At 38.4% G+C, this 11,421-nt stretch overlaps 1 long non-coding RNA gene across 1 annotated transcript in view; it reads right to left on the bottom strand.

The window, feature by feature from the left end:
- Nucleotides 1–7,105: 7,105 nt before the first annotated feature.
- LOC136847469 (uncharacterized) overlaps nt 7,106–11,421 on the bottom strand; it is a 5,498-nt gene continuing 1,182 nt past the window's right edge. The window contains exons 1-3 of the long non-coding RNA XR_010855761.1: nt 10,161–11,421; nt 9,736–9,814; nt 7,106–7,449 (exon numbers count right to left, since the gene is read on the bottom strand). The exon at nt 10,161–11,421 is cut by the window's right edge and continues 1,182 nt beyond it. This is a non-coding gene — a long non-coding RNA (uncharacterized lncRNA). The remainder of the gene's footprint in view (nt 7,450–9,735; nt 9,815–10,160) is intronic.

Raw genomic sequence — 11,421 nt, 5'->3', positions numbered from 1 at the left:
CCAGTCTGCCGCTATATAAACTGCCTGGATCATGAATAAATTAGCAGTTCTCTTTTACCTGCTGGTTTTTTTGCACCTCTTAAACCCACAATAACTCGAAGAGCTTCGAGCAATTTCCTATTGGCTTGTTCACACAACCCATTAGCTTCTGGCCTATACAGAAAAATATTTACTTTCTGTATCCCCATAACCTCTGCAAGACACTAGCATTCTATTCACAAATTCTCTCATATTATCAGTGATAAGTATCTCAGGGACCCCATGTGGGCAAATAGACCTATTAAAAATTGTCACTGCAAACCTCATCTGCCGTCTTAAATTCTTTAACAGAAAAATCTCCATGAACTTCGTTAATTCATCAATGACCAACAACAAATGCTTATGACCATACCCCGACTCACAAAAGTTCATTAACAGATCCATATGAACCCTTTCAAAAGGCCTACTAGGAATTTACACAATGTAACCCTCGCTGGTTTACACGAATTACACACAGAACACCCTTTTACAAAAGTCTCCATTGAAGAAAACATGTTTCTCCAGAAAAATTTATCACATATCCTCTGATACATCTTCTCAATCCCCAAATGTGGACTACCAAATTTACAATGCACTATATCCAAAATCACTGGAATTAATTCTTTTGGCACCAAAATCTGTGTTATATCACCTTTATCCTCACTACACCTCAACTTATATTTAATTCTCCTCACCAACAAATTTCCCTATAACTCCAGACCTGAATAAGGTAATCTATAACCCTTTCTCACAAATTCACCTCTAAGAAACGCCTTTGCGTCTACTAACGCCCCATCTGCATCCTGTTTCTTCTCTAATAAAAATTAATATCCCTGTCCACACACTTGCCAGTCACAGTACACACATGCTCACCATCTATGTCCACAAAATGCCTACTAAGAGCATCTGCCACCACATTATGTTTACCCTTAATGTGCCTAAGCTTAGCATCAAAATCCCTAATTAGGAGAATGATCATGCTTATTAAAAAGATCCAACAACGGCTTATGGCCTTTAAGAACTTCCACCTTATTCCCCATTAACATCTTGAAATGTACTAAACTAGACACCACAGCAAATGCCTCTTTGTCAGCTTTTGCCATTAACCGTTCATTACTCCCTTGTATCTTGAACTTTCTGCTATAAAAAGTTATTGGATGCAATTTACCGTCAAATTTCTGCATTAAACAAGCACCTACCCCCTCTAATGTGAGCGGTACTGAAAAGTCTAGGAACCTCAAAACTGGAGGACTCATCAAAGCCTCGTTGACTTTTTGAAAGACTGCCTGTTGAGCCTCACCCTATGAAAACTGTACATCATCCCTCAGTACATCTGTCAAAGGAGCCGACAAAGTAGAAAAAGCTCTCATGAACCTATGGAAAAACCCCACCATTCCCATCAACGAGCAGACCTGTTTTTTGACTTGGGTGTGGGAAAATCTGCAATTGCTCTGACCTTCTTGTCATTCACTTGAACATCTTCTTTCGAAATGACATGTCCTAAATATGCAATCTGTCTCTTCAAGAAATCACACTTGGCTAGTTTAAACTTTAGACCTGCCATTCTAAGCCTCCTAAGGATTTCCCCAAGCACTTTTAAATGTTCCTCTATGGAATCCATAGCAATCAAAATGTCATCCATATACACACACACATTTTCCCCAACATCCCATGCAAGACTGTATTCACTAGCCTCATAAATGTCATAAGACTACCTGACAAACCAAAAGGCATTTGTGTAAATTCATAATGTCTCATTGGTATCAAGAAAGCTGTCATTTTTCTACTCTTCTCACTCACTGGCACTTGCAAAAACCCTTGCATGAGATCAATTATTGATGAATAGACATTCCTACCTCCAATCTCCACAAACAAATCCTGCAAACACACCACCAGATACCTATCTGAAATGGTCTTGTCATTCAATTTCCTAAAATCCACACATACATGGGAAATTAAATGGTGACAAGATAGGCCTAATTATACTTTCCTCCTCCAACTTATTAACCTCTTGCTCAAACTGCTCCCTAACCTTGAAAGGTATCCTATATGATGGGACATAAATGGGCTTCTTCCCTTCCTCTAACTGCACCTGAAGCTCTAACAGATCTGTTAGCTCCAACTTATCTCCTTTCAGAGCAATAACATCGGAATATTCAGCTAACACCTCATTCTAAACTCTCTATGTATTCTTTATAATCTGCCTCACCCAAATGACTCCTATAAATCTCCCTTCTAGCCTCCATTTCAGCCTCCAAAAACCCATTTTCCTTCCCTATGAATGTCACTGGTTTTATTTCATCACTCCATTGTTCTAGATCTAGAACATGCATGTTCCTCTGATATCTCCTAACTGAATTATTGCAGTTCAACAATTCTACCCATATAACTCCTTTATTTGATACCATATTTACTGAAACTGTACTCACCACACCATTAGGTTTCTCACTACCTTCCACCACACACACCTGTTTATTCACCCTTAAACCACTCACCTTAACATTCACCAGACCAACCATACCTGGTTCTAAAATAATATCCTCCTGCAAGACACCTTTATAAATTCTTTTGCCCTCACCATTAGGGTCACTATTTCCCTGTGGTCAGTTATCTCCCACAATATCCTCCTTATTTCCACTCACAGATATATTCCCATCCATTTCCTCAATACCCATATACGGGATAAAACCCCCAGTTTCAGCAATTGTTATACCTCCTTTACAAGGGTATATAGAAATACCGATCCTAGTACACGCTGGATGCCCCAATAAATCCTTATTATCCAAATTAACACCTCTCACCACCAAAACTGGTTCCCTTATTAACCGGTTTGCCAGCAAAAAACAGATATCCACCATTCCTACAATGTCCAGTCTATGAACTTGGACATTACACATCTTCCCCTCTGAACCCCCCAGCCAAAACTGAGAAAATATCGATTGATAATAAGCATAGTCCACTAAACTGACTGATGCCCCGGTATCTACAAAAATCAAAATACTAGACCCACTTACGCCTCCCTTACCGAACCTTCACCACAGACTTCGGTTCCCCTATATCTCCCAAAAGCCCTATGTGACACAAACAGTTTAATCTTTCCCCTTTGGTTGTTCTGCTCTGCAAAAATCTGAGTTATGGCCCTAACATTACATCTTTTAGTGACAGACAAAACGGCCAAGAATGCTCAGCACTTTTGCATCCAGCACAGTATTTAACTTGGCAAAACTTCTTTGTAGGCCCCAGCTTATTGCAATTAAAACAATGAAACTGTGGTGTTTGATCTGTAGATTTCCTATCACTCTCCACTTTAGCACAAAAACTACTAGAAGCAAAACCTGAACCTCCCTGTGAACACCCATCGTGGTTTTTGGCATCCCATTGAAAAATATGTTATCTACTGTCCGGCATTTCGACATGTGCTTTTGAATTTGGGCAAAAATCAATGCTTCATCAGACATAGGCTCTACCCGACTATCAAAAATACTTACTACTGCATCAAGAATGTCATTCAGAAGCCAGAAAAAATGCAACAACTTCTGAAAGTTCTCTAACGATATAAAATTGCCAGATACCCAGCTCGAACCTCTCGATTTCTCCACGAAGTCCGAAGCTGCCTCAAATAACTGAGAGCTATACTCTACCATAGAATTTTGTCCCTTCGTGATCCTGTAGAATGCTCTCATATTCATAACCAAGTCACAGCACTCGTCTGCCCCATACGCAATTCTTGGAAAAACTTTCAGGTACTCCCAAGACTTGCATTTCTTAAATCCAAAGACATGGCAGAATTTTCCAATATCTGCCATGTCTAGAGCAAGAAAACACTTAGCCTCATTAAACGCTTCTGTCTCATCTGTGATATTCCTTGTATTCAAATGGTTTTGAACAGACTTAACAAAAACTTCAACAGGCTTTCTCAAAACTCCATTCACCAAGTCCAGAAAAGGCTGAATTGGTGAGGTAAAAGTGGTGACCTTATGAACCAAAGTCTTATCTTCTGACTCATCACCCAGCATTTTTGTGGCTTTACTTTTTCCCTTAATAGTAAAAACAGTTCTCTTATGAACCTTCGGCAAAATTGTACCTGATCTCAAATACATTCAACAATAAAAACACACCCCAAACGCAAACACGCAAGATAAAAACAATATGCTCTAACCCACAACAAAAACAAAAAAGAAACAAAAATATTAATATCCCCTTAACTGTAATTATTCACAAACTCCACAGGAGCAAATCCCTTCTCTCTTATCTGCTTCAGTAACCCAGTCAAACAGTTGAGTGCAAGGACATCTGGTATTCAAAGTTAAATCCCCAAGTCATCCCACTGAAAAATGCACCACTCGATATCACCCCAACCTCTCGTCTCCATGCAAATGAATTCTGATGCTAGCAACGAAGATTACCCAGTCTCATAACCAAGCAGATGCCACAACTCCTCCTATCTTTCTCCAGGAATTCCACAATCCCCTAAATTCCACAAACACAAACGAGCAATGTATATTTCAAATAAAAAAAAATAAAACAAAAACTCCTTCATAAGAAAAGGAAGACAGAAAGAGAATGTAATCTTGATCAATCACAAACTAAGAAACCAACTCCTGCAAAAAAATAATATAACTACTTTGTCCCCTTCAATTACCGCCCCCAAAATTTGTCTAGTTACACCTGCACTTTCGCAAAAAATACATAAAAGTATAGACCTATATCACAAACCGCCCTAAAATACGCAACACTTGACAACTCCCTCCTTAACAAATGCATTCATCAAGAAAGACTGAGTTGCCGTGCTCAGACACCCGACTCTATGTTGCCTTCGCGATAAGAAAGTGCCAATGCAATGAATTTTCTTCCTAACTGACGGTATGCATCCCTACAGACAACGCCCTATCTCCTAAATGCCTATTACGTTTATGCTCTCTCTTCGGCATGGATTCGGGACATCGTCCATTAGTTCCTATACAGCTATCCATCAATTTCTGTTATATGAAACGAACATTCATAATACTTTGTTTTCAACTTACCTTAGCTAAAGTCGCACAGGTTGGTAGCTGACCGAAGAAAACAGTCTCTTTCTTTCTCTCTCACATTCGCTCGCTCTCTCTCACTCTCTCTTAAGCTCTAATACAATCCTACATCTGAAGGGGGATCTTTATATCAAACCTGGGATAAAAAAATAGACTATTTCGTAAACCTAACATGAGATAGGTTAAATGAGAAAATGAGACCCAATATGAGATTCGTCAAATGAGAAATTGCTTAAAAGGCAGAACGTAAGTGATAAAAGATAAACCAAATTACCTGTCCCCCCACATTGATTCTAAGTGTCCCATTTTAATACCAAAGTCCATTAATCAAACACAATAAAGACAGATTTCTAAAATAGTCACCCCCGACCATAGTCCATGCTATTTTCACACCCGTGCATGGTTTATCCCAGTAACATCTGTCAATCAAAGAAACATTTTTGGTAATTTTTCGGAAGACTCCAGCCAGCCGTTTTTGCATGGAAAACCAAATTTTCTGGTAGTTTTTTGTTGTTTAGTTGTGCTCTGATGATGGATCTCATCAAATGTATCTTTAAAACAAAAATGGGTAGTCTCGACTGAAAAAGTCTGGCAGAATTTGCATTTTTTAAAGATTGTCGCAGGAGGATATATGGCAAGCGGTAAACAAACCAAAAGCCCGCCACAGGGGTCACAGGACATTAGCAATTAGTCAATGCATTAAAAATGACACTTCTAGACTAGATTTTGTTTCACCTTAATGAGTCTGATGTTTCAGCAACACCACCAGGGTGAACGTTTAACAATCCTTGCCAATACACTTCACCTTCTTTGAAAAACGCCGTGATCTCTGAAAAATTGTACAGATTCGTCATTTTTCTTAAAAAATCGGCTAATAGCCTCATATTCAGTTACAGCACAAAGTCACATTGAACCATTGACTAAACTAACTTGATTTTCAGTCTGAACACTTTTTCCAACGACATCCTTGGAAACACGAAAGAAAGTACAATAAAAATATCTGATTCTGATTGGACGATTCAAAAAACAGTGGTCAGCAAGATAAGGAACAACTGAGGGGAACGCATCAAACGGGTTGTCGTCGTAAAACAACCAACTGAAGTCCAGCAAAAAGCAGGTGCCAATAGTAATGCTTTTACTACAGGTACTGTATTCTAATTGAAGAATCTTGTTTAGTGGGTGGAGTCATTGCGCATGAGACAAAAATTGTCAAAAGCAATCAGGAGTGAAAACAAACATACAACGTAACAAGAGCTACCCATCTTAACAGTGAAAACATAAACAATGGACTTTGAAAAACAAAATAACCACATTTTTTACAATAGTCTAATATTTTTACATAAATATGAACCTCTTGGGATCATCAGGTTCTTTAAAACAAAAATATAACAAAAAAAAAAATCTGTCAGAAATTGGGGCAGACAAAGGCTAAGGAGCTAAACAAAACATAAAACTAATTTATTTAAAAAATTTACAGTTTATACAAATGAGTCAGGTTCAAAAGAAAAGTTTAAAAATTTACAATATACAGAGGAGTCAGCAGAAATAATGCATAAGCAAAATAATCAGTACCAAAAATAAAGCCAAAGTAATTGAACATTGTAAATAACATGAGCAGCGCAATAAACACTACATGAGCAATAAACATTTCATGAGCAGCATAATAAACATGAGCAAATGAGCAGCACTTAAATTATCAAATTCATAAACATTAAAAGTAACATGAGCAGCACATCTAATCGAGTCAGTAAATTACATAGAGACAGCAAAAGCAAAAACCCCACATATCCACAATAATCATGAAAAACATTAAATACACATTATCCCTGTAAAGGCCTCACACTGAAATGATAAATATAACAAAAAAAAAAAAACATTCATTATACAACAATGCTAAAGAGGCAATAAGACAAAATCATTGTGAGCTCCTCGACACAATAAACACGCTCTCCCTAACAAGAAGAAATAACCATAACAGGGTTAAACATACAAAAACACAACAGGGCTCACAAATACACAGACCAAACTGTGGCAATTAAACACCCAGCTAAAATACTGAAACAACCCCAGAAATCTTTGAAAATATCAACACAGGTAAGCTGCCACGACAGACACATGCTGCCAACAGGGACGAAGCCACACACAGACGAACTCAGGGGAGTTGTCGAGACAGCCACTTGCTGTCAAAGGACGAACATGGCCAAACACTGGTGAGGTTGCTCCAAAGGATGTGGATCCAGAAAAAGTCATCCATCCAAAACGGACTCTCAGATAATCATACCTGCTGCTACTCCAAAACTGACTCCCAGGTAAGCATACCTGCTGCTACTACCCAACTGCTGGCTCCTCGCTGCTACGAACCTGACTGACGAAGTCGGACACCATTCGACAGACGTCAACTCACCTAGACAAAAAACAATAACAGGATAACAGGTATAACAACCATACCAAGGGAACAATCGGCAAACGATTGTCCCGGCTAAACAACTGCTAAACCTGATAGACAATGAGGGATACTTCCCATAGCATAATTAAAACCCCCCCCCAAAAAAAATGCATAAATAATAATGAGGAAAAGCACAGACATTAAGAAATAATAAAATATGCAGCAAGGCACTGAATGTTCACAATTGTCTTAACGCTTCCATTCTGCCCAGATTATACCAACATCCAATCTGTCCAGGCCAAATTTGACCCGTGCTTAGAAACTGACAGTTCTTTGCTATGCATAGTATTACATACGATGTTTGCCCAGGGCTTACTACGTGGAAGTGACTGTCAATCAGACCCCACACCTAATGCACCCATCCATTTCGAGGGTTAGGACCTACTTAGGTGCATTCATTGCATTTGAATGTAGCTGTTCCATTTTTTTGGCATGCACGCTTCTGACATGAACTGCAAACTGTGGACACTTGTTGTCTCCTTTGCAAAAGCAGCAGTGCTGTTTTTGCAGGTCTAGTTGCTTCTTGAGTAGGACTGTCATCCATCATGCATTTTACAGCTACACTGACTCGTCTAGCATTTGGAGCCATGGGCAGTGGTGTTCGTGATGCTAAGTGTGGTTGAACAATTGCAGAAATAGTCCCCTTTTGAAGCTAGTACCTTTCTTCCAATCTGAGGTTAACCTGCATCCATAGCACAAATCCATTGTGCGCTGAGATGTCTACAATATTGTCAAACAAGGCTATGGGCCATCTCACAGTTTGACGCTTTGAGCAATATGTTGCCACTAGTTTGCCATGATTGTCTACACCAACTTTTATTGAATTGTAAATTTCAATTATGCTTGGTTTCTTATCCTGTCATTCACTGTAAGTGACAGAATCATACATGCTGGTAAACAATACTATGGTCTTTCCTTTCTTGGGACAGTATGCGATGAGTATGTTTTCATGATGGTGTCCTATCAGAGTTAAAAATACTGTTCTCTTTTTGGAGTTCACAAATTCTGCTGGAAGTTCCTGTCGATTCTTCATGACAGTTCCAACAATTCTTTGCTTGCGCACAGCCAATTCTTTGCTCAAGGGTAAGCTGCAGAAAAAGTTGTCACATGCGATATTTCTTTCCCTTTAGTCCTTCTATTAGCTGCAGCACCACACGTATACCTTGATCTCGTTCGGATCGTTCACCTTCCTCATAATCAAGTTACACTTCAGCATTCCACAGATAACTTGTTTCTGAATCACAGGCAGCCTAGATCTTTATTCCATATCTGCCTGGTTTAGATGGGGCATTTTCCACGGAAGGGGACTAACATTTCATCTACAGTGACAGTCGCTGACACATGAACATGAGGGGAAATCTTTCAACCCAAGTATCCCAGATGTCTCTGATGATAGCCAGTTTGTCATTAAGTCTTCTGAGGTTTTGAGTCTCTTTGTCATCATATCGTACATGCTTTGATATTTGGAAGAATTTTTCTAGAGACATAGTTGCCCGAAATATTGGTTGTCCAAAAGTATCATCCCATAAGCTTCAAAGGGACTCACCCCGAGACTTGTACAGGCCAGCTAAGATGCACAGTCCATAGAATGCCCTCAATTCTGTCATATTTGTGATGTCTCCAGTTCCTAGTACTGTATTTGCTTCTTTTTCATTTCCAAGATATTACTGAACATATCTGGAGTTGTGTAGAGGTCAAAAGAAGAGGTTACATCATCCGTAATTCCTGTTGTAGCATACCGTGTAATGCCAGGATTCTGATCAATCGCATGCTTAGCACTTCATCTACTTACTGAAGAATCTGTTTTCTTTGCATGCCACACAATGTCTCAAAAATTGTTTTAGAGTTAGAATCTTGACTGGGAATGTTCTGTAATACCTGGCTGTTTGCATCATCACCAGGCTCTGAATAATCATCATTGTTGAACTCACTGTTCAATGAAACATGATCACTTTCACCATCCTCACTGTCTGAGAATAAATGATCACTTTCTTCATCTTGTGAGGCAATGTTATAAAAACTCATCACTGAAAACTGGGAAGTTTTGCTGAAATATAAATTAGAAAGAGAAAAGTGATACAATAAAAAAATGATTTATCTTTCACATTGTGTTAACCTGGACTTCTGACAATCGTTATGCTAAAATGCATTATCTTACGTAAAAGCTTTTACAAATTATTTTCCTGTAATTCTACAATACTTCAAGATTACTTGTTACAAGAATTAGACTTCAAAATCACTTACTCAGTCATGGTGAGAACATTTCTGATCAAGTGTGTTGCACTTTTTCTGCTTTCCTGTGGTATGTAAACAAACCAGTTTTCTGTAGGGAGCAGAACACAATAAAAGAAAACATAAAATTTTTATGTGGACTTATATGTTTTTCCATTACCTATAAATGAGCAAGATATTTGTCATGATTATATGCTCGTAGAACATAGGGTGAAAGTTGACCCGGGTAGACTGGATTTTACTTTTTCTGCTACAAAAAAAAAAAAAAAAAAACCAATGGAAATTTTCATTTCAGCTGATTATAAGAAACATACACTTTAAATTAGGAAAAGTCGTGAAGTATGAAGTCCATGTCCCCAACGATAAGCATAATAAGCTCCAGTAAAGTAACAATTGGTAAAAAATGACCCATAACAGACTACTAGGGTTAAGCTTACCTTTTCTATGATAACCAGCTCCAACAACAATAATGCTCCATATTTCACAAAAGATCTCGCACTTGTCTTATTGGCCATTCCCATTCGAACAAATGAACATACATCACAACAGTGGCACTCCCTACAAATCCGGATCTGTAACTGGATAAGGCTTCTGGAAGTTTCCACACTGACTTTACTTCTGTTCCATGTGTGTTGTAACTAAGGCCCTTCGAGAAGGTTGGTTGGCAATGCTGAAGTTTCCCCGGAAGTGTCCAGTTGTGCTCGGGAAGCGCTGATTCCGAAAACACCCAAACATCCCCAAGACATCTAGTGATGAGAAGAGAGAATAAGCGATTTAATCACATCACTTCACCTTCTGCTCTGAGAAAGTATGTACAGATATCTTTATTTTGTTTATTTTTTTTTGTGCTATCAGGTGCTGTTGAAAGCTGAGACCTACTCCATAAATCTATGCAACAAATTCAAGGCTCATTAGGAATAGAGTACTCAATGATGTGCTGAACCTCTCCAACCAACCCCTAACCGTGGAAGAACAGACGGCATTAAATCTAGGTGTATCATTTGCTCTAAAACCAGGTCCCAAGAGTAATCTTAATTTCTTGGCTGCGTTCGATAAACACTTTGCAAAAAAACAACTATGCCAAAAATGATTTGTCTCAAAGGTATTTTGCTAAACGTCTGGGAGCAAAATAACAATAAAAATTCGCTTCTGTAAAGGTTCCAAAAACCGTTAATAATGTTACGGAAAGGAGAGGATATCAGCATCACAAAATCTGATAAAGACGGTAAGATAGTACTTTTAGATAAGGAGACATTCATCACTAAAGCTCAAGAACTTTTGAATGATGAGCAGACCAATGAAAAGTAAAAAAAAAAAAATCCTTAACAAATATTGCTGCCCAGTTTAATAAACCAGTTAGAACCATAGGGGGTCATAAAAAGGATGTCGACTTCCTAGAATCATTCAAGATAATCAATCTTTGTCTCCCTTATTTTTATGTCCTGCAAAAAAAAAAACCACACACACACAAACAAACAAACAAACAAAAGGATGGAATTCCCCTACACCCCATATCCAGCAGGGGCTCTTTTATGTATAAACTGTCAAAATGGCCTGCAGATTTATTATCACCATTCTTAGGAACCTTCTCATCCTCCCACGTAAAACACGCAGGGGATTTTATAGAAAAATTTAATAGCTTAAACATCCCCTTGAATAATATCGAAATTGACTAATGACCTGATCGCCGACATGTTG

Source organism: Macrobrachium rosenbergii, chromosome 16 (genome assembly GCF_040412425.1).
Source record: "Macrobrachium rosenbergii isolate ZJJX-2024 chromosome 16, ASM4041242v1, whole genome shotgun sequence".
Lineage (NCBI taxonomy): Eukaryota > Metazoa > Arthropoda > Malacostraca > Decapoda > Palaemonidae > Macrobrachium > Macrobrachium rosenbergii.
The sequence above is the reverse complement of the archived record's forward strand: the minus strand, read 5'-3'. Positions and strand labels throughout refer to the sequence as shown.